The sequence below is a fragment of the Nicotiana tabacum genome, chromosome 3 (genome assembly GCF_000715075.1).
Source record: "Nicotiana tabacum cultivar K326 chromosome 3, ASM71507v2, whole genome shotgun sequence".
NCBI classification, from domain to species: Eukaryota; Viridiplantae; Streptophyta; class Magnoliopsida; order Solanales; family Solanaceae; genus Nicotiana; species Nicotiana tabacum.
Window position 1 is genome coordinate 92772318 of NC_134082.1, and position 19929 is coordinate 92792246.

Here is a 19929-nt window from a genome sequence, read left to right on the forward strand (position 1 = left end):
AAAGCATGTTTATGATTTGTGAGCCTTTCGTTGCTTGGTGAGTACAAGAAAATTGCGAGCAAGTGCACAGATAGCCCTTCTCAGGGATGTTATTTAGAGATAACTTATACTTATTTTGTCCTGAAGTTTTAAACTAAAAATTTTAACTTCAGAATAATTTAGAATATTTTTGTCCTGAATATTTGAACTGAAAAACTAAAATCCAGGACACATTGACTAATTTTTAAATACAGTCCTGTAAAGTGGCTACCTGGTGTCATTTCTACGAAAATTGCCATATCCCAAGACAAAACAGAAATTATTGTGACCGCACTTTCTGAACTAGTAGAGCAAAGTTATCATCATACATTATTTTTCTCTGCAGAGCAGAGTTATTATCACAAACAAAAATCACAACTATTCTCTTTAACCATAAGATGGGAGAATCCTTGTCCACCCTCTCTTTTTATTTATTCAGAAATTCAAACTACCACTCATAGCTGACGAATAGAACAGGAGAAAAGCAAGAACAAAAGGTATCTTCTCCCGCCCGAATATGGTTTATTGAGTTCATATATAACAAGGATCAGAAAGACAGAAGTTGAGTCCCCAGAGCTCAAATCTTCCTTTCATGAGATCATAGTAACCTCCCTTCAATGCCAAAGTCTTATTCACCAAAGCATCGCTCACAAATGGGTACATAAGCAAATTGGCTAGTGATACATTCACAGCTTCCTACGTTTATCCATTCTCATTATTATTTATAAACTATTAGTTGATATTTATAAACAAAAGTAAAAAAGATAATTAGTGTGAGAACACTATTTTACATTCTCACAGTATTTGACTTGCTCTTCAAAAGTTTTATCCCCATATTCAACTAGCACTTTTGCTTTGGCAGGCAATCCAGTTTTCACCCAATCCTCTATAAAGTCACTGCATCATCACATATAAACATATCTTCAAATTAGTAATATAACACAATTAATTAGTAAGTTAAACATTTTTTTCTTATTCATTATACTGTTAATATGTATAACTTAAATGGTTTACTTAACAATACATACATTGATTTAGAACTATCTTCTGGGAATTCCATGAGAGCCTTAATATCTCCACATGCACTATGGCCAATGACTAAAATGTTTTCTACCTTAAGATGGACAATTGCGTATTCGATTACAGCTCCTACTCCCGAGTATTTAGTCTGTTGCAATCCAAATCCAACTGTCACACCTCCTTTTTTTAAACATTTAGAGTCGCCACTTGGGAGATTTATGGTGTCCCAAGTCACCGGTTTTAAATCCCGAATCGAGGAAAAGATTAACTCTGTATTACAGTCCGCGAACCAGAAATCCGAGTAAGGAATTCTGTTATCCTGGGAGAAGGTGTTAGGCATTCCCGAGTTACGTGGTTCTAGCACGATCGCTCAACCGTTATTTTGAGCTCAATTATTTGATTTTAAAAACATTTTTAGACCTAGGTTCATTTTAGCTTTCAAACTGCTTTTACTTAATTTTTAAAGAAGATTAAACGTCGTTTAAAATACGTCTTTGGATCGCGCCACATGAAATGCACCCGCAATCCTAAATATATTTTATTCAACATTTAAGATTTGATTTGGGTCACATGAAATGCACACCCGAGTTTAGGAAGGTAATATTATTGAAATAACGCGCTTAAAGTAACTACACATTTCAACTTTGCGAGGGCCATGGAAATTCAACTAAATGGCACGCCTCGATTTCTAACGACTAAATTTAATTAAATGAGGGCCATGCATTTTGAAATTTTATTTGGCATGGCATGCCCCAAATTATTCTATTAAAGGTATTTCTAAACTTAGTTTTGAGGGCCATAACTATTGGCATCATTTAATATGACACACCTCAACTAATTAACGCGATCTAATTAATTAAAACATTAAAGGAACTTGAATCCTACTTTTAATACTAATGCTCAAACGAATTAGAAGGAAATCTGTCCGGAAGAGAACATGGTCGAATATTCGAAAGAAAATGGCTTGGGCCATCAATAGCACTGAGATGGGAAAGTAAAAGGCAGGCCCAAACAACAACGGGCCCAATATCACAAATAAAACAGAGGTCATGAACGCAATTGGTAGTGCATCCAAAGACACTGGACCAACGCTAAAGGCCCAGCTGCAGATTTCAATGCCAAATCAGGCATAAAAACTCAGAATTGTACACATTTTATTGAATGCCAATCATAAAACTATGTTAAGAACATGACCAAACTAACATCTTTGCTTCTTTGATTATTTAAACATAAAGCAACTAAAATTATAATTCTGATCTTGTCTGCACCTCGGACCCACGCTTGCCTTGGACTCACAAGACCACATCACAAGGTAAATGAACTTTGGGCCCAAACGAGCCCAAGCCAGATTTCAAGGCCCACTGCTGGAGGCTTTAAGACTCGATATCGAGTCTCCTCAGAAGCAGAAAACATATGTATAACCTTCCTTCCTAACAATAAACAGTCCTCAACCTGCAAGGCTTGAAATGTATAACTAAACTAGGGAAACTGAGCAGCATGCTCTCCATTCAACAACACTGGCCTCAACAGGCCAAAACAGACCTGACGCATACTTGACATTACTAAAATTTTTTTGCAGTAGTTCTCTACACACTCATACATAGGATCAGGGACCTTCAAACATTTAAGCTAAGCAAGTGAAAGGGAAACACTTATACAACACCATAAAAGAATCTACAAAGATAATGACAAGAAACTAAATAGCTTATGTGAGCCTATGAGGACCTTGAAGACAAAATATAATAGATTTCGAAGCTGGTAATGTAACAGAGAAGGGCAGCAATCAGTTACTTCGACTCGAATTACATGATTCCAACACAAATAGCCATAACAAGCTTCATTTCCATTCAAGGTTTGAAAGAAATACCTAGAAATAAGATAGAAACCACAAGAGTGAAGAATCAGTATCTAGCAGCGAGCAGCACATCACAGATTTGAGTAACAATCAGTAAAAACCCAGGGTTAACACAGGTTGACACACATCAAACCCCAAAACCTAAATCAATTCACACTTAACCTCAGATGAACCAAAATGCTGCAAAACATTGAAAACTTTGCAGAAATCCAAACAAAAGACCAATGGAACAGTGAAAACTTCAAACAAAACTAAAACCCAAAGCTTTTCCAGCACAAGATCAAGCCATTTACACTTAAAGGTTTCAGAAATTGTTTTGTAATCTAGGAACAACTTAAGATTTTGGGCAGAATTCCAATGGAATAGTGTTTTTTTTTTCAAAATTTCAATCGTCCGGTGTATTTCTGATTTTTTAGCTCTCCAAAATCTGACTTGAGCTCTAAGTAACAATGCATTTATAGGCAAGCTAATAGGGCAGCCTCAAAGAGTTCAAAATTGCACTTAAAACCTTCTGAAATTTTCATTTTAGCTTAGAAATCCCTAGTGTAAACCTCAGAATTTCAGAATAGCCCCCACCCCAGCTTCTAGGAAGCTTCCTAGTTCAGTTATATACGATTCCCAAGCCTAGACTACCCAAATTACCCCTTAATGACCCTGTTATTACCCGAAGGAACCGGACAGAGCTTGGGTCGATTCGACCCAATTGAATTTATTCAGATCCGGCCCAAACTAGTAAATCAAAGATCAGAGGCATAAACCCAAACCCAACCCAAGTCGATTTGATTGAAACAAAATGTTCATAATAGAGAAGAGTCTGAACAACAGAAATCAAGTACTGGACTAAGATTAAAGAGATTACCAGATAAAACTAACCTAACTAATCAAGCTAAGTGACCTAACATTTTTTAAAATAACATGCATAATAGACACTCATAAACGAACACAAAAGACCTAACGGGACAACAAATAATAGAAGAAACGAAGAAGTAGAGGAGGAAAAGAACTGAATAGAAGAAAAGACACATACCCAAGAGGACCCAGACAAAAGGGCCTAAGTGACAGCCTTCAACTCATCGATTCCTGCCCTATATGAAGTTAATCCTATGTTCTTAATATCAAGAACACACGAGTAACATCGATTTAGGCCTAAATCTTCTAAACCTCGCTGATTCTGACCTTTGGACTTTTAGGGTTGTTCATTCAAATCTGGATTCGAGGAGCTTCACCAATATTCGTGGAAAATCGAACCGGGATTTGGGAAGAGGGGGTCAGGGTGGTTCTGTGGTGTAATTTTGGGGTCGATTGGACAAGTTAGGGTTTTGGTCATCCTCTTCGATTCAAGATTCGAAGAGTTATGATAAGATTCGAAGAAGGGGTTTTGGAGATTTGGGAAGAGGAGAAGGAGGGGAGTTTATGGCGTTAATTTGGGGTCGATTGGAGTACCATCGCCGGCGGAGATGATTTTCGGCAGGCGGTTCCGGCGGAGGTGATGAGGTTTTGGTGAAGGAGATGAGAGGGGGTAGGGGGACTGTTTGGACAATTATATATCAAGATGAGGTTAGTTCTGGACCGTCAGATCAACTAACCTCGACGGTCGAAATTAAAGGATATCAAAACGACGTCGTTTCGGATGAAGGGGTGACCGGACCGGGTTGAGACGCGGGTTTGGGCAGAGTTTCGGTGCATAACAACTGGGCCTGCATTTGGATTTTAGCCCAACAGATTTTTAAGAGCAAATTCCTTTTCTCTTTTTCTTTTTCTATTATTCCTCTTTTTCTTTTTTTTTCTATAATTAATTGAAATCCCAAATTAACCCCTAAATTGATCTAATCTTTAAAATTAGGCTAATTATCTACTATGATATTTACAGAAATTAATTACTCCTAAATTAAAAGAGGAAATTACTAATTTAAAACTAAAAGGCTAAAAATGCAAAAGTACGCCAATTTTTGTAATTTTTCCATTTTTATAAAACAACTAATTTGCTAATTAATCCTAGAATATAGAGTTAAATCCTACATGCAAATGCCACGTATTTTTGTGTTTTCCATTAGTTAAAATAAAATAAACATACACAGTCGAATGCAAACAATTAACAGAAAATGTCACAAAAATCCACAAAATTGCCAACACTGAAGAAATTATTTTGTTTTGAATTTATGGGAGTAATTCATATAGGGCAAAAATCACGTGCTCACAGCTTCCCCTCTTTGTACGGAAACACGAAGAGTTTTCGTGCAAAGATAAGTGAGCGGATACGAGCGATTTTTGCCCGTTTGAATACTCCGTATGAAGAATTTTTGAAAGATTTGACCGCACCCTGCTTCTGAGGTTGCCTACATATCCTTGGATAAAAAGGAATCAGGTTAGTGTAGTTCGGGAAGTTTTGGTAGCTGGGACTACCATGAAGCTGTGATTTCACTGTTGATGTTGCTGCTGCTGCTACTGCTTACTGCATCCCCTTATTACACCATGATAAAATGAAAAGGAGCTAGACTATACTATGGTATATGGATTATAAAATCCTATTTATAACTTCAGCCTTGCTCTAGTGGTTCTTGTTGCCTTGTTGACTTGTATTCTCCCGATGGAATCCCCTTGTTGCCGCTTTGAATTGTATTCTGAGATGTTTTCCGTTTCTCCAGATGGATGCCTGACTGCCAACTACACTTTGATGATGTTTTTCCTTTCTCCGATTGGATGCTTGATTACTGAACTCGAATGTATTCCTTGCTCTCCAAGCGGGCTCCTGACTTCAAACTTGAAATGTATTCCCTGCTTTCCAGGCGGGCTCCTGACTTCTAACTTGAAGTGCATTCCCTACTCTCTAGGTGGGCTCCTGACTTCAAAAATAGACAAAGCAAAGAATTTGAAAGCTAAAACTTGAATTGTACTCCCTTGTTCTCCAGGAGGGCTCCTGACTTCAACTTGAAATGTATCCCTCGCTTTCCAAGCGGGCTCCTGACTTCAATTTGAAATGTATTCTCTTCTCTCCAGGCGGGCTCCAGACTTCAACTTGAAACGTATTCCCTGCTCTCCAGGCGGGCTCATGACTTCAACTTGAAACGTATTCCCTGCTCTCCAAGCGGGCTCCTGATTGCTAAACTTGAATGTATTCCCTGCTCTCCAGGCGGGCTCCTGACTTCTCACTTGAAGTGCATTCCCTGCTCTCCAGGCGGGCTCATGACTTCAAAAATAGACCAAGCAAAGAATTTGAAAGTTAAAACTTGAATTATACTCCCTTGTTATCCAGGCGGGCTTCTGACTTCAACTTGAAAGTATTCTCTGCTCTCCAGGCGGACTCCTAATTTCAAAATAGACAAAACAAATAAAACAAAGAAAATTTTCTGCCCCAGTTTGGTAGCTGGGCACATGGGTGAGTATTAAACTGAATCATTTTACCAATTATTACTAAGAATTTGAAAGTTAAGTCCTATTATCCAAGGAGGTCCTGCCAACTGACAATTATAGATCTAAGCTATATCTTCTAAAGGCATTGCTTCCGCTAAGTCCTGTTATCTAAGAGGGTTTTAAACTACATCCTATTATCCAGGAAGGCCCTAAAAATCAAAATCAAGTCTTGTCCTAAAATGACACTTTTATGACTGAATTATACTACCTTATGACAGGATTTTATGCTACATCTTGTGATCCAATGGAAATCATTAAAACTAAGTCCCACTATTCAGGAGGGTCCTGAAAACTCCTAATTGAATCCTATTTTAAACATGCAGACCAACTTATATTCCTCTGGGGATACATTTGTGCTAAATTATGTGGCTCATGATTGTTTTGAACTTTAAACTAGGTCCCATTATTCAGGAGGGTCCTGAAGCTTACTGTCAAACCTGTTTGATGCTTGCCTTTCCTTACGGAGAGTTCCTCTGAACCAAACGAACTTTTCTGCCCCTGTTTCAATCAAAGAACATTTTGTCAGTTTAAAATGGTGGTTACTTTCTTGCATTCGTGTTGAAGATCCTTCCACTGCATTGTTTTGTTTTGACTGTCTTCCCCGCATTGGCCCTGAACCGCCTGACTTTCTGACTGACTTTCAAACCCCTGACCTTTGATGGCCCAAGTGTTATATACTCATGCTGTTATTTTACACCTCTGACCCCTTTATCTGAACCTTTGCATTTCCATGACAATACCAAATCATTCCACCAATGAAAGTTCTAGTGATTCCTTGTACCCCTCTTTACATCATGTTATCCTTAGTATGCTTTGACCACGCTCTGCTTTGCAATTTTGGAAGTTGGTAGTGAACTTTGAAATTACTTCTTATTTGCTTAAATATAACTGACATTGAGGAACGTCTTAAAGAAATAAACCCAAGAGAAATGAAATGCAATGACTTTCAGAGTTAAAGATAAAGAAATCCAAAAGTGGAAGACTATGAAGAGAAAGAAAAGAGACTTATCTGAGTGGAACAGCTGGTACCAATGATCTTGACATGCATTTTGTATTAATCAGCCTAATCTGTCCAAACAATCAACATCGATTTGCCACACTTTTGTTGACCCGGAATTGCCGTAACTTGATTTCTTCACCCAAATCCCGACTTTGTTCATCCTGCGGTGCCTTGAAAGGTTTTTACCAGCAGACCTCTCTCATTCATTCATCTATCAACTCACTTTTACCTTAAGATGCCCGTGAGGGTTTTCACCAATAAGACTCTCTCATTTTCATTTTTCTCTTCTCCCGTCGTCTTACGGTGCCTGCGAGGGTTTTCACCAATAAGACTCTCTTATTTTTTATTTCTTTTCCCTGTTTAGACCAGAGTGTTGCCCCTGACATGAATCACCTCTACCTGCTTGGCTTGGCATTTCCCGAAGACTGATCGGAATGTCTTTCTTTGGACCGTAATATGGCTTTTGGATGGGTTTAGAAAGGAAGGGCATAAAAAGCTCAAAACAATTTGATTGGGTTCCAACTTACAACCTTCGGAATCAGATTTCTGATAACCACCACAACTTCTGCCACAGTTTCTTATTTGGGGACTTTTGGATTTTTGCTTTGATGGGAACGAACCGTGAGGCTGCCTACATATTCTTAAAAGGAATTAGGTCAAACGTAGTCATGACATAGGAATTACTTTGTTTGTTGTGATTTTCCTTCTCTTTTTCTTTCTTTTTTTTTCCTTCTTTTTTTCTCTCTTTTTCTTTTCTTTTCTTTTCTTTTTCTTTTCTTTCTCTTTTCATTCATTCTTTCTCTTTTATTTTTCCTTTCTACTTCTCTCTCCTTTCTTTACTTATCTTTACGCTTGTATTTCGATATTTTCTATTGATTTCGAAAGAGTGGTATAAAATAAAATAAATGAGGCTCAGAGGGGCAGCGTGGGATAAAGTGTTTAGATAGCAGAACAAAATGCATTCGTCATTTCAATATTCGAGACATGCCAAATACAAATAAGTACAATCAAAGAAAGAAATCATAAATAGTATCTCTTCGCAAGAATTGATAGCCATTTCTACACATTTGTCATCTACATCTGTCAAATACAATGCACCATTGGACAACACTCTAGTCACAACAAACGGCCCTTGCCAATTTGGGGCGAATTTTCCTTTTGCTTCAACCTGATGAGGAAGAATGCGTTTCAATACTAACTGCCCCACTTCAAACTTCCGTGGACGCACCTTCTTGTTGTATGCTCTTTCTATTCTGTGTTGATACAACTGGCCATGACACACTGCTGCCAGTCTCTTATCATCGATCAAACTCAATTGTTCCAAGCGGGTTTTGACCCACTCCTCATCATCGATCGCAGCCTCCGCGGCAATTCAAAGGGATAGAATTTCCACTTCTGCGGGTATCACTGCTTCAGTGCCATATACCAACAAATAAGGAGTCGCCCATACTGAAGTACGGACAGAAGTGTGGTAACCCAGCAATGCAAGCGGCGGCTTTTCATGCCACTTCCTAGAACCTTCCACTATTTTTCGAAGTATTTTCTTTATGTTCTTGTTGGTCACCTCAACTGCTCCGTTTGCCTTAGGGCGGTATGGGGTAGAATTGCGATGTGTAATCTTGAACTGCTGACATACCTCTTTCATCAGATGACTATTGAGATTATCCCCATTGTCTGTAATGATCACCTTCGGTATCCCGAACCGGCAAATGATATTTGAATGCACAAAATCAACCACTACCTTCTTGGTTACATACTTGAATGTTTTAGCCTCTACCCACTTGGTGAAATAATCAATGGCCACCAGAATAAACCTGTGCCTGTTGGACGGTGCTGGCTCGATTGGTCCAATGACATTCATTCCCTAAGCAACAAAAGTCCATGGTGCAGACATTGTATGTAATTCAGATGGTGGAGAATGAATCAAATCTCCATGCACTTGGCGCTGATGACATTTACGCACGCAACGGATACAATCTCGCTCCATAGTGAGCCAATAATAACCTACCCGGAGAATCTTCTTTGCCAGCACATGCCCACTCATGTGGAGTCCACAGACTCCAGAATGTACTTCGGTCATGATAGTCGCGGCATGTCTGGTATCTACACATCTTAATAACCCAAGATTTGGAGTTCTTTTGTACAAAACTCCTCCACTGAAGAAAAATCCACCTGCCAAGCGATGAATTGTTCTATTTTGATCACCTATGGCTTGTACTGGATATACTCCCCTTTGGATGTATTCCTTGATGTCATAAAACCAAGGCTCCCCATCGAGCTCTTCCTCCACCATGTTACAATAAGCATGCTGATCATAGACCTGAATATGCAACGGGTCAACATAAGCCTTATCCGGATGATGTAACATCGATGCCAGGGTAGACAAAGTATCGGCAACCTCATTGTGGATCATCGGAATATCCCTGAACTCTATTGATTGATACCATTGACAAAGATCATGCAAACATTGCCGGTACGGTATGGGTTTTAAATCCCGTGTTTCCCATTCTCCCTGAATCTGGTGTAGCAAAAGGTCCGAGTCACCCAAGACCAAGACTTCCTGGACACCCATATCCACAACCATCCTCAAACCCAAAATGCATGCCTCGTATTCCGCCATGTTGTTAGTACAGTAGAATCGAAGCTGTGTTGTAATAGGGTAATGATGACCTGTTTCAGAAACAAGTACCGCACTTATTCCAACGCCTTTCATGTTAGCAGCACCATCAAAGAAAAGCTTCCATCCTGGCCTTTCAATCTGTTCCAACTCATCAATGTGCATTACCTCTTCATCAGGGAAGTAGGTCTTCAAAGGTTTGTATTCTTCATCCACAGGATTCTCAGCCAAATGGTCGGCCAATGCTTGTGCTTTCATTGCGGTCCTAGTCACATAGATAATGTCAAATTTTGTGAGCAAGATCTGCCACTTTGCAAGACTTCCCATGGGCATAGGCTTCTGGAAGATATACTTCAACGGATCCAAGTGAGAGATGAGGTAAGTAGTATAAGATAACAAATAATGTTTCAGCTTCTGGGCTACCCAAGTTAGGGCGCAACACGTCCTCTTAAGCTGAGTGTACTTAACCTCATAAGATATGAACTTCTTGTTGAGATAATATATGACCTGATTCTTCCTTCCAGTTATGTCATGCTATCCCAACACGCATCCAAATGTGTCCAAGACTGTCAAATACAGAATCAATAGTCTCCCTGGTTCCGGCGGGACCAACACAGGTGGGTTTGAAAAGTACCACTTTATCTTATCAAATTCTTCCTGACATTCATCTGTCCACTTGACTGCAACATCTTTCTTTAACAATTTGAATATAGGCTCACAAGTTGTCGTGAGCTGAGCAATAAATTGGCTGATGTAATTCAATCTTCCCAACAGACTCTTCACCTCAGTCTTGTTCTTTGGAGGTGGTAATTCCATACTGACTATGAATCCCAACAACTTTCTATACGGAAAACCGAACGCGCATTTTGCAGGATTAAGCTTGAGATTGTACCTGCGAAGCCTTTGGAAGAACATTCTCAGGTCTCTGACATGGTCAGGCTGCTTTCTAGACTTTACAATCACATCATCCACATAAATCTCGATCTCCCTGTGTATCATATCGTGGAATATAGTCGTCATTGCCCTCGTGTAGGTTGCCCCAGCATTTTTCGAACCAAATGGCATGACCCGATAACAGTACGTTCCCCAGGGCATGATGAATGTTGTCTTTTCTGCGTCTTCTTCATCTATTAAGATCTGGTGGTAGCCCGCATAACAATCCACAAAAGAACCAATCTCATGTTTGGCACAATTATCGATCAATATATGAATGTTCGGCAATGTGAAGTTATCCTTGGGACTCGCCTTGTTGAGGTCTCGATAATCAACACACACCCTGGTCTTGCCATCCTTCTTCGGCACAGGAACTACATTGGCTAACCATGTGGGATACCGAGTGACCCGAATGACCATGGCCTCAAACTTTTTGGTGACCTCTTTCTTAATTTTCACACTCATATCAGTTTTAAATTTCCTCAACTTTTTCTTGACAGGGAGGAATGCCGGATCAATGGGCAATTTGTGAACCACCAAGCAGTGCTTAGACCTAGCATGTCATCATAGGACCACGCAAAAACATCTTTATACTCAAACAGTGTTTTAATTATCTCATCTCTGAGCTGTGGTTCAAGATGGACACTTATTTTAATTTCCCGGACATTATCTTGGTCCCCTAAATTGATTACTTCTGTATCACTCAGGTTAGGCTTGGGCTTTTCTTCAAAATGGCTTAATTCTTTACTAATCTCTTCAAAGGCTTCATCTTCATCATATTCCGATTCAACATCACACTCTATTTCTTGAATTACTATTTCAGAATTAGATTGGCTTTTAAGACTGGGCCGAAGATTCCGCATACATATCATATCATTGAAGCCAACATAAAAAGAACTATACAAGGAAGAAAGGAAAACAAAAATAAAACTATTAGGAAGAGAGGAAAAGAGAAATTGCATTTCATTGAAATTAAAGATAACGGGGTTTATACATCCAAACGGACGGAACATAGCATCTGAATTACAACCCTGGAATAATCCATATAAATTGAAAGAAAATCAAATAAAACTACCAAAACTCCCTCCTGGTGGGGAGAGGAGTAGCTTCCCAATTGTTAATCTTTGCACTGGGCCCAACAAATTGCACATCCGCCTTGCTAGAACCCTTTCCAGCTTCCGATACGTTCACATCGGCGAATATCCTCTCGAACCTTTCCATAAAATCTCCATCCACATCAACCACCAAACTGGTACCACCATCACTGGGCACTTTTTGGTACAAGGCCTGACAAACGATCAGGAAAGATGCGGGACTGGCTTTGGAAGGGCCCATGCTCTCTATTTCATTTTTCTAGCTCTTCTCACGTCTGCGACTGTGGGCTTGAACCCCAGACCGAATGTATCCAAGTTTTTAGGAAGAGAAACCGGATGTACGATACCTTGCAGAGATGAACCCAAGCCCTTCCCCGGCACAAAACCATTTTTCAACATTTCAACGGCTACCATGACTGATGCAGCAACTACCCTTGGAGTCGGCACGCACTTCCCTTCAGGAATTTTCTCTAACGATACCGTGTCAAAAACATGATAAACCCACAGCCCCTTGTCATCTTCAAACTCTATGAATGGAACAATGGCATCACTGGGAACACACAAATTGTCTTCGCTATGTATAACAATTTCCTGTCTATCCCATTCAAACTTAACCATTTGATGCAGAGTGGACGGGACCACTTTGGCAACATGAATCCAGGGTCTACCAAACAACATATTGTAAGAAACAGCCACATCGAGCACCTGGAATTCCATAGTAAATTCAACTGGCCCTATTGTAAGCTCGAGCACTATGTCCCCGACCGAATCTTTCCCTCCACTGTCGAATCCCCGAACATAGATATTGTTCTTGTGATTCTTTCATCATCCACTTTCAACTTGTTTAGTGGAAAGAGGGAAAACATTTGCACTGGAACCGTTGTCAACCAGTACCCGAGTAACCATGGAATCTTCACATTTCACCGTCAGATAGAGGGCTCTATTATGCTTGGTACCCTCCACGGGCAACTTATCATCAGAAAAAGTGTCTCTGTTTACCTCAATTATCTTGTTAGCTATCTTTTCCAAGTGGTTTATTGAGATTTGTCAGGAATGTGGGCTTCGTTCAAGATCTTCATCAAAGCCCAATGATGCTCGTCTGAATGGATCAATAATGACAAGAGCGAGATCTGAGCCGGTGTCTTCCTTAACTGCTCTACAATAGAATAGTCTTGTACTTTCATCTTTCTCAGAAATTCTTCTTCTTCTTCCTCGGTCACCGCTTTCTTCACGAACACTGGATTATCTTTTGAGGTCTTAGCTTTTCTCAACTCTTCGGGGGCAAAGCATCTCCCCGATCGAGTTAGACCATGGGTCTCACACACTTCTTCTTTAACCTCTTTCCCCTTGTAAGTCACTGTCACTCGTTCATAATTCCATGGGACTGCCTTGCTGTTGACTATCAGTAATTGAGTTACCGGTTTAATAATGACAGGATCTGTGCGGGCGCCCTTCACAATTACCACAGGCTTGTTCGTCACTCCTGGTACAACCACTTTTGCTCTTTCATATTTTCCTGCAACGTCACTTGAGGACCCCTTATTTACCTCCACAGATGGTTCATTATTTGCCCCGTTCAACTTGATCATAAACTTCTCACATGTTGACTTTTCAAACGGCTTTTCTTCACTAGCCCGAATCATCATGACGGTTTGCGAAGGCTTCTTATGCTCCCCTCCCTTATGCACTATCTCAATCATATTAGTCTTATGATGGGCCGACAACGGGTTCTGGTTGATGTTGGGTGCCTCCGGGGCTTGGACCTCAATCTGATTAGTATCAATGATCTCTTGAATATCTGTTTTCAATTTCCAACATTTCTCTGTGTCATGACCCGGGGTTCCTGAACAATACTCACAACTCACCGAGCGGTCAAGATTTCTGGGAGGGGGATTTGGCAGTTTAGCCTCGATCGGATTCAATATACCCAACTGTCTCAATCTGTGGAATAGACTAGCATATGATCTCCCAATGGAGTGAAAGTCTTCTGCTTCTGCAACCTCTCATTCTTAAAGGCTTGATTTGGCCAAAAACTTGTTCCAGGGGGATTTCTGTAGACTCTTGGGGGTGGATGGGCATTTTGTGGAGCTAGGTATGTACTTTGTGGAGCTGGTGAACGCCATTGTGCATGAGTAGAAGGTTGGGTATAGGTTTGTGCATGATGGACGGAAAAATGGGGATCTGGCGGTGGGTAGTAGTGTTGCGGTGGGCTATATGAAGTATGGGGGTAAGTTTGGTGGTAGGGTCGAGGTGGGTTGTAGTAACGTGGAAGGTTCCTGGAACTGACCCAAGCTCCCAACTCAATTGTCGCAACGTCCTCTTTCTTCTTTTTCCTGAATACACCTCCAGTACCATTTTGAATGGCCTGGGTGGTCGCTTTGATTGCTGAATAACTCATGATCTTGTTGGACTTGAGTCCCTCCTCAACCATGCCTCCCATTTTTACAACTTCATCAAAGGACTTGCCCACTGCTGACACCAAGTGACCAAAATAAGTGGGTTCCAAAGCCTGCAAGAAATAATCAACCATCTCACTTTCTTTCATCGAAGGGTCAACCCTCGCTGCTTGCTCTCTCCACCGGAATCCATATTCCCTGAAACTCTCACCGGGCTTCTTCTCAATCTTTGTTAATGATAGACGGTTTGGGATAATATCAGGGTTGTACTGAAAATGGCAGGCATAGGCTTGGGATGTGTACCACCTGCTGTGATCTTGTCTGGTATACCATTATAATGCCGATCCACTCAGACTTTGGCTGAAATATGCCATCAACAAATCATCTCTTCCACCTACTCCTCTCATCTTGCTACAAAATCCTCTTAAGTGTGCTACTGGGTCACCATGCCCGTCGTACAGATCAAACTTGGGCATTTTGAACCCTGCTAGTAACTGAACATCTGGGAACAGACATAAATCTTTATAGGCCACACTTACTTGACCTCCCAACCCCCTCATATATCTGAATAATTGTTCTAAGTTTTTGACCTTTCTGATCATCTCTTCATGCTCGAGATTTTTGGGTGGCTTCTCGGTCTCTGCCGAGAGATCAAGATGAGGGGTGTAAGAATATGGTTCTGGAACTTTAAAGGTGGGTTCAGGGGAAGTGGTGCCATAGCATTGTTGGTAGAGGGGAACGGCTGGAGATGAGTTCATAGTGGGAGGCTCCTGAGGTTGGTCCGATGGTGGGATATAAGCAGGGTTGGCGGGATAAACCGGTGGTGGATGCCCCTTTGCCCAGGCTTGGTACATCTCAGCCATCTGTTGCTTTAACTTATACATCTCTTCCTTCATTGCATTAACATCCAGTTCTTCCACCTCTTTTGACGGGTCGACAATACTTGTCTCCGGTTCTTGGTTGGCCATATTCAGCCTGTCTTTTGATCGGGTGTTGTATGAGTGAGTTGCTAGAATGCCAATCAGCTAACCACCTGCCTGGACTCAATACATCAACAACAACCTTGTTGGTGGTTAGGGCTTTAACAAATTAGTAACCGCACATTTGGGGAATGAATGCACCTAAGCAGTTAACCGTTTCTATTATGCATTTGATCGGCTGCTTGCGTCATCCCGACTTTTCCATTTGCAACTTCTTTCTTCTCTTTTTCCATTCTGGCCTTTTCTTTTGTTTTTATCCTCTCATTTCTCTCTTGTTTTGCCATTGCTTCTTCCTCTTATTTTCTCTCTTTTCTTTTCTTCTTCTGTTTTTTCTTCTTCCTTTTTTTTCCTGTTTTGCTCTCTTTTTTTCCTTCTTCTTTCTTTTTTCTCTTTTGGTTATGGTCGAATCCTATGGAGATTGCCTACGTATCATGACCCCGCATTAATCAGACCGAGCGTAGTTTTGGGAGATAAGTACGAAAGTAAATAAAATAATTTTAGGGATTTTCAATTTCTTAAAAAGCAAATTCTTTGATTACAGAGACTCAACACTAACAGACTCCAAGAGAAACTAACAAGCGCTGATGGAAAGATGAAATACAGACTCCAAAAATAAACTATCATACTCCGATGGAAGAAAATGCAGACTCGACAACGAATAACAGACTCCAGCAGAAAGAAAATACAGACTCAAATGAATTATTATGAATACATCAATGCTCCTGGTGCCCGCGGGACATCATTCGGTCTCGCCACAAGCCTATATGCAAGATCCCTTTGAAGTCGGTCCAAGTTACTTATTATCTGCTTAACAAATATCATCAGTACCGCGAAGAAGGTAGTGCGAGCCATATACTCACAGACTTGGCACTTCATAACGATATAATCGGCGATGTTTCTAATTCTCTCTCTTATGACACCTTTTTCTTGTAGCAACCGCCCGATTTCCTGGCCCCTGGCTTCCAAAGTTTGCTCAGCCACTTGATTTTGCTCCTGAAGTTGTTGCAAATCTATTTCTAATTGTGCCAATGCTGTATAACAATGTTCTCTTTCAAACTTGAAGTCTTTCCCCTGTTTGATCATTTTATTTTCCGTGGTGATGGCCCTTTTCTTTAATCCCGCGATCTCATCATCGTACTTTTCTTTCAACTACTTAACCAGGCGTGCTCGTTCATCTGCATTTTTAGCCAACTGTTTTCGAGCCTTGGCTAGTTCACTTTCTGCTTTGTTCAAATTAAAACTATAGTCGCTCACTTTCTGCCTCACGTTAGCTATGAGTTTCTCTTCTTTGGCACTTCGGGTTGGGTTTTCTGCCGCTATTTTCATTTTCTGAATCTGGGCTCGAAGGGCCTCATTTTCTATGGCTAGATTTTTCTTTTCTCCTTCGTCCGCCGCGGCTTGCAAGATATTTTCAAACTGAAGGTCCCTGACTTGTTTTTCCAATTTGCTTATGGTAGCCCTATACTCGTTTTCTTTGGCCAACCAGTCTCATTGCACTTGTGCTCCGTCAGTGAACTGTTGGACATGGGGTATCTTTGCGGGACTTTCGGGATCATGTTGCACGCAGGATATTTTACCATACCAAGAAATATAACTGGGCTCTACCTCGCCTCTGAATAGATCTCATACTTGAGTATTAGGCCCTAAGAATCTGCACTGATGCCAAATCCGACGCACTTTTTCTTCTAGAAAGGCAGCTTTTGGCTCTAACTCAATGACCTGCCGACTCAAATCTTCATCGTGTGGGATGTTCTGGTATCATCCTAATTGATGTAGGACTCTGTGCGGAGCATAAGCCTGGATACTTCGAAGACACATCAGCAGCAAAAAAACACCTCGACCGACATATAGATCACTTCATTGATCGAGAGCCACCCGATCGTCCATTCGATCTTGTTTGCAGTCAAAGATCTCAGATGAACATGCCATGATTCTGTACCACCCGGGAAATCATAACCCTCTACCCACTTTTCATGTTTTTGATGCATTCAAGGCCAGTCATACCACAATTCAAGTATCCGGGACGGTGGCAAAGGTGTTCCTCCATCCATAGTTGTAACAACATATTGCACCAAAGAACTTCCCTCCTTCTCGACAATGGGTCAATGATCGGTAAATTTCCACCAAGATCAACGGCACTATAGTCCCATTTGCCTTTTACATTATAAAGTTGGCTATCCCTACAAGTCCCAGCTCTATGTTTCCGTCTTTTCTAGGGCAAACAAAAATACCCAGGAACACCGCTATGAAAGCTAATCCTCTCCGAGCTTCCCACTTGTTTTGGTTTCCCGCGTGAGTAAGACCGGTATCTGGCGTTTCAAAGCCACGGGGATTCCCGTAACATCGATATAGAAAGTAAAAGATACAGAATCCTTTGGCCAAATTTCCGTCTCGGATGTCATGACTGATGCTTAACAAGTCCAAAAATTTATAAGGGGTTACTATTCTTGGTGCCACCGGGTATTGACTTCTAAGATTCCCTTCGAAACTGGCATAGCTTGCTATCGCTTCCAGTGTAGGAGTTAACTAGAAATCAGCGAAGTGAAATACATTATGCGCTGGGTCCCAGAATGGTATCAAGGCCTCAATCACGTCTTTTCTTGGCTTAACCTTCAAGAGCCCGATAAGACCACCCAATGCTTTTGTCACAGCCTTTCTTCTATCTTCCCCTAAATCATGCCACCACATATGTAGCTCTAAAGGGATCTCTTCACTGACTAAGAAAGGTTCATTTTGAATGGTGCTCATCCTGCACATTTATTAAGGTGATTTTAATTAAAAGGAAACTATGACTCGTTTTGACTCAAGAAAAATGACCATCCTTTTTTTCCAAATTTTTCACACAAATATCCGGCTTTGCCAATACGGCCTTTCAGCACTTCGAAAACAAAGATTCTAAGGCTGCGTCGGTTAGACAGCCAAAACCTTTAAAAGAGACTAAAAGTGGTTGTTCTTGAAAAACAGCCTTTCGGTGCCGATTTAGGGACATTTGGCTATTTCTGACAAGAATGGCATCACCCTAATTATTTTCAAATAAAAGTGAAATGTTCTTTTGTGTTATTTTTTGCAAAAAGGAAGTTGGACCCGATGGGGGTTGCCTACGTATCTCACACCCTCTGAGAATCAAACTGGCATAGTTCGGGAAAATTTTTTAAGAAAATAAACCCAACTTCTTTTTTCTTTTCCACAAAGATTTTTTTTTCCTATTTTTTTTAAAATTCACAAAATTCCCCTCTTTTTTTCAAAATTTCGGCAGAGTTTCAGTATACTTTTAGGGACATTGGTTTTCACCGCAGGTAATTACCTCACACTGCTATTTTCTTTTCCAAATCCTCTCCCTTTTATTCAAAAGCCAGTCAGCATGCAAATCCGAAGCAAATAAATGCACAAGTAGCAAGTAAGATGCATCAGGATGATCTTTTTATTTCGGGTACACCTGCCCTAGAAAGACCCAACCCCTGTGTTGAGTCTCCAAAGTCAAAATGCACATGATGCAAACAAATGTTCCTACTAGGGATCTGACATGAGGTATTGTTATACTAAGTTTTAAAAACCTGGGTTTATTTGTTCTAGACTTGGCTTACCCGAGTGGACAGCTCGAGCCGAGGGGGGCAGCGTACCGAGAATATAGAAGCTTCACTGGCTTTGCAACTTGTCTGAACCTCGTTCTAAATTTGGAATATGACTCTAACAGAAAAGAAGTCACACGAAGTGCACACTTCTTCATGATTTAGAAGACTTAGAGAGAAGAGGGATTTCGCAACAATTTATATACAGTTCACGGAATATCAAAGCGGTAAAAGGAATCAATTAGCACATTAGGCCCAAATTATGTAACAAAATCAAATAATGGATAAATCCAACTATAACAATTATTCTAAGCTCGAATTCTTGAATCCTGAACCAGAAATTCTGGGTTCGTTCCCCAGCAGAGTCGCCAGAGCTGTCACACCTCCTTTTTTACCTACACCCCGTGGAAGGGATGTATAAGGGAGTTTTTCCAATTAAAGGACAAACGAAACGGGATTATTTATTTAAAAATTTAGAGTCACCACTTGGGAGATTTATGGTGTCTCAAGTCATCGGTTTTAAATTCCGAATCGAGGAAAAGATTGACTCTGTATTACAGTCCGCGAACCAGAAATCCGAGTAAGAAATTCTGTAAACCTGGGAGAAGGTGTTAGGCATTCCCGAGTTCTGTGGTTCTAGCACGGTCGCTCAACTGTTATTTTGAGCTCAATTATTTGATTATAAAAACACCTTTATACCTAGGTGCATTTTAACTTTCAAACCGCTTTTATTTAATTTTTAAAGAAGATTAAACTTCGTTTAAAACACGTCTTTGGATCGCGCCATATGAAATGCACCCGCAATCCTAAACATATTTTATTCAACGTTTAAGATTTGATTTGGGTCACATGAAATGCACACCCGAGTTTAGGAAGGTAATATTATTGAAATAACGCGCTTAAAGCAACTACGCGTTTCAGCTTTGCGAGGGCCATGGAAATTCAACTAAATGGCACGCCTCGATTTCTAACGACTAAATTTAATTAAATGAGGGCCATGAATTTTGAAATTTTATTTGGCACGGCATCCCCCAAA

The 19929-nt window shown here is 40.5% G+C and overlaps 1 pseudogene; it reads right to left on the bottom strand.

The window, feature by feature from the left end:
* Positions 1 to 523: 523 nt before the first annotated feature.
* Positions 524 to 19929, bottom strand: part of LOC107777551 (carbonic anhydrase, chloroplastic-like) — a 29176-nt pseudogene continuing 9770 nt past the window's right edge.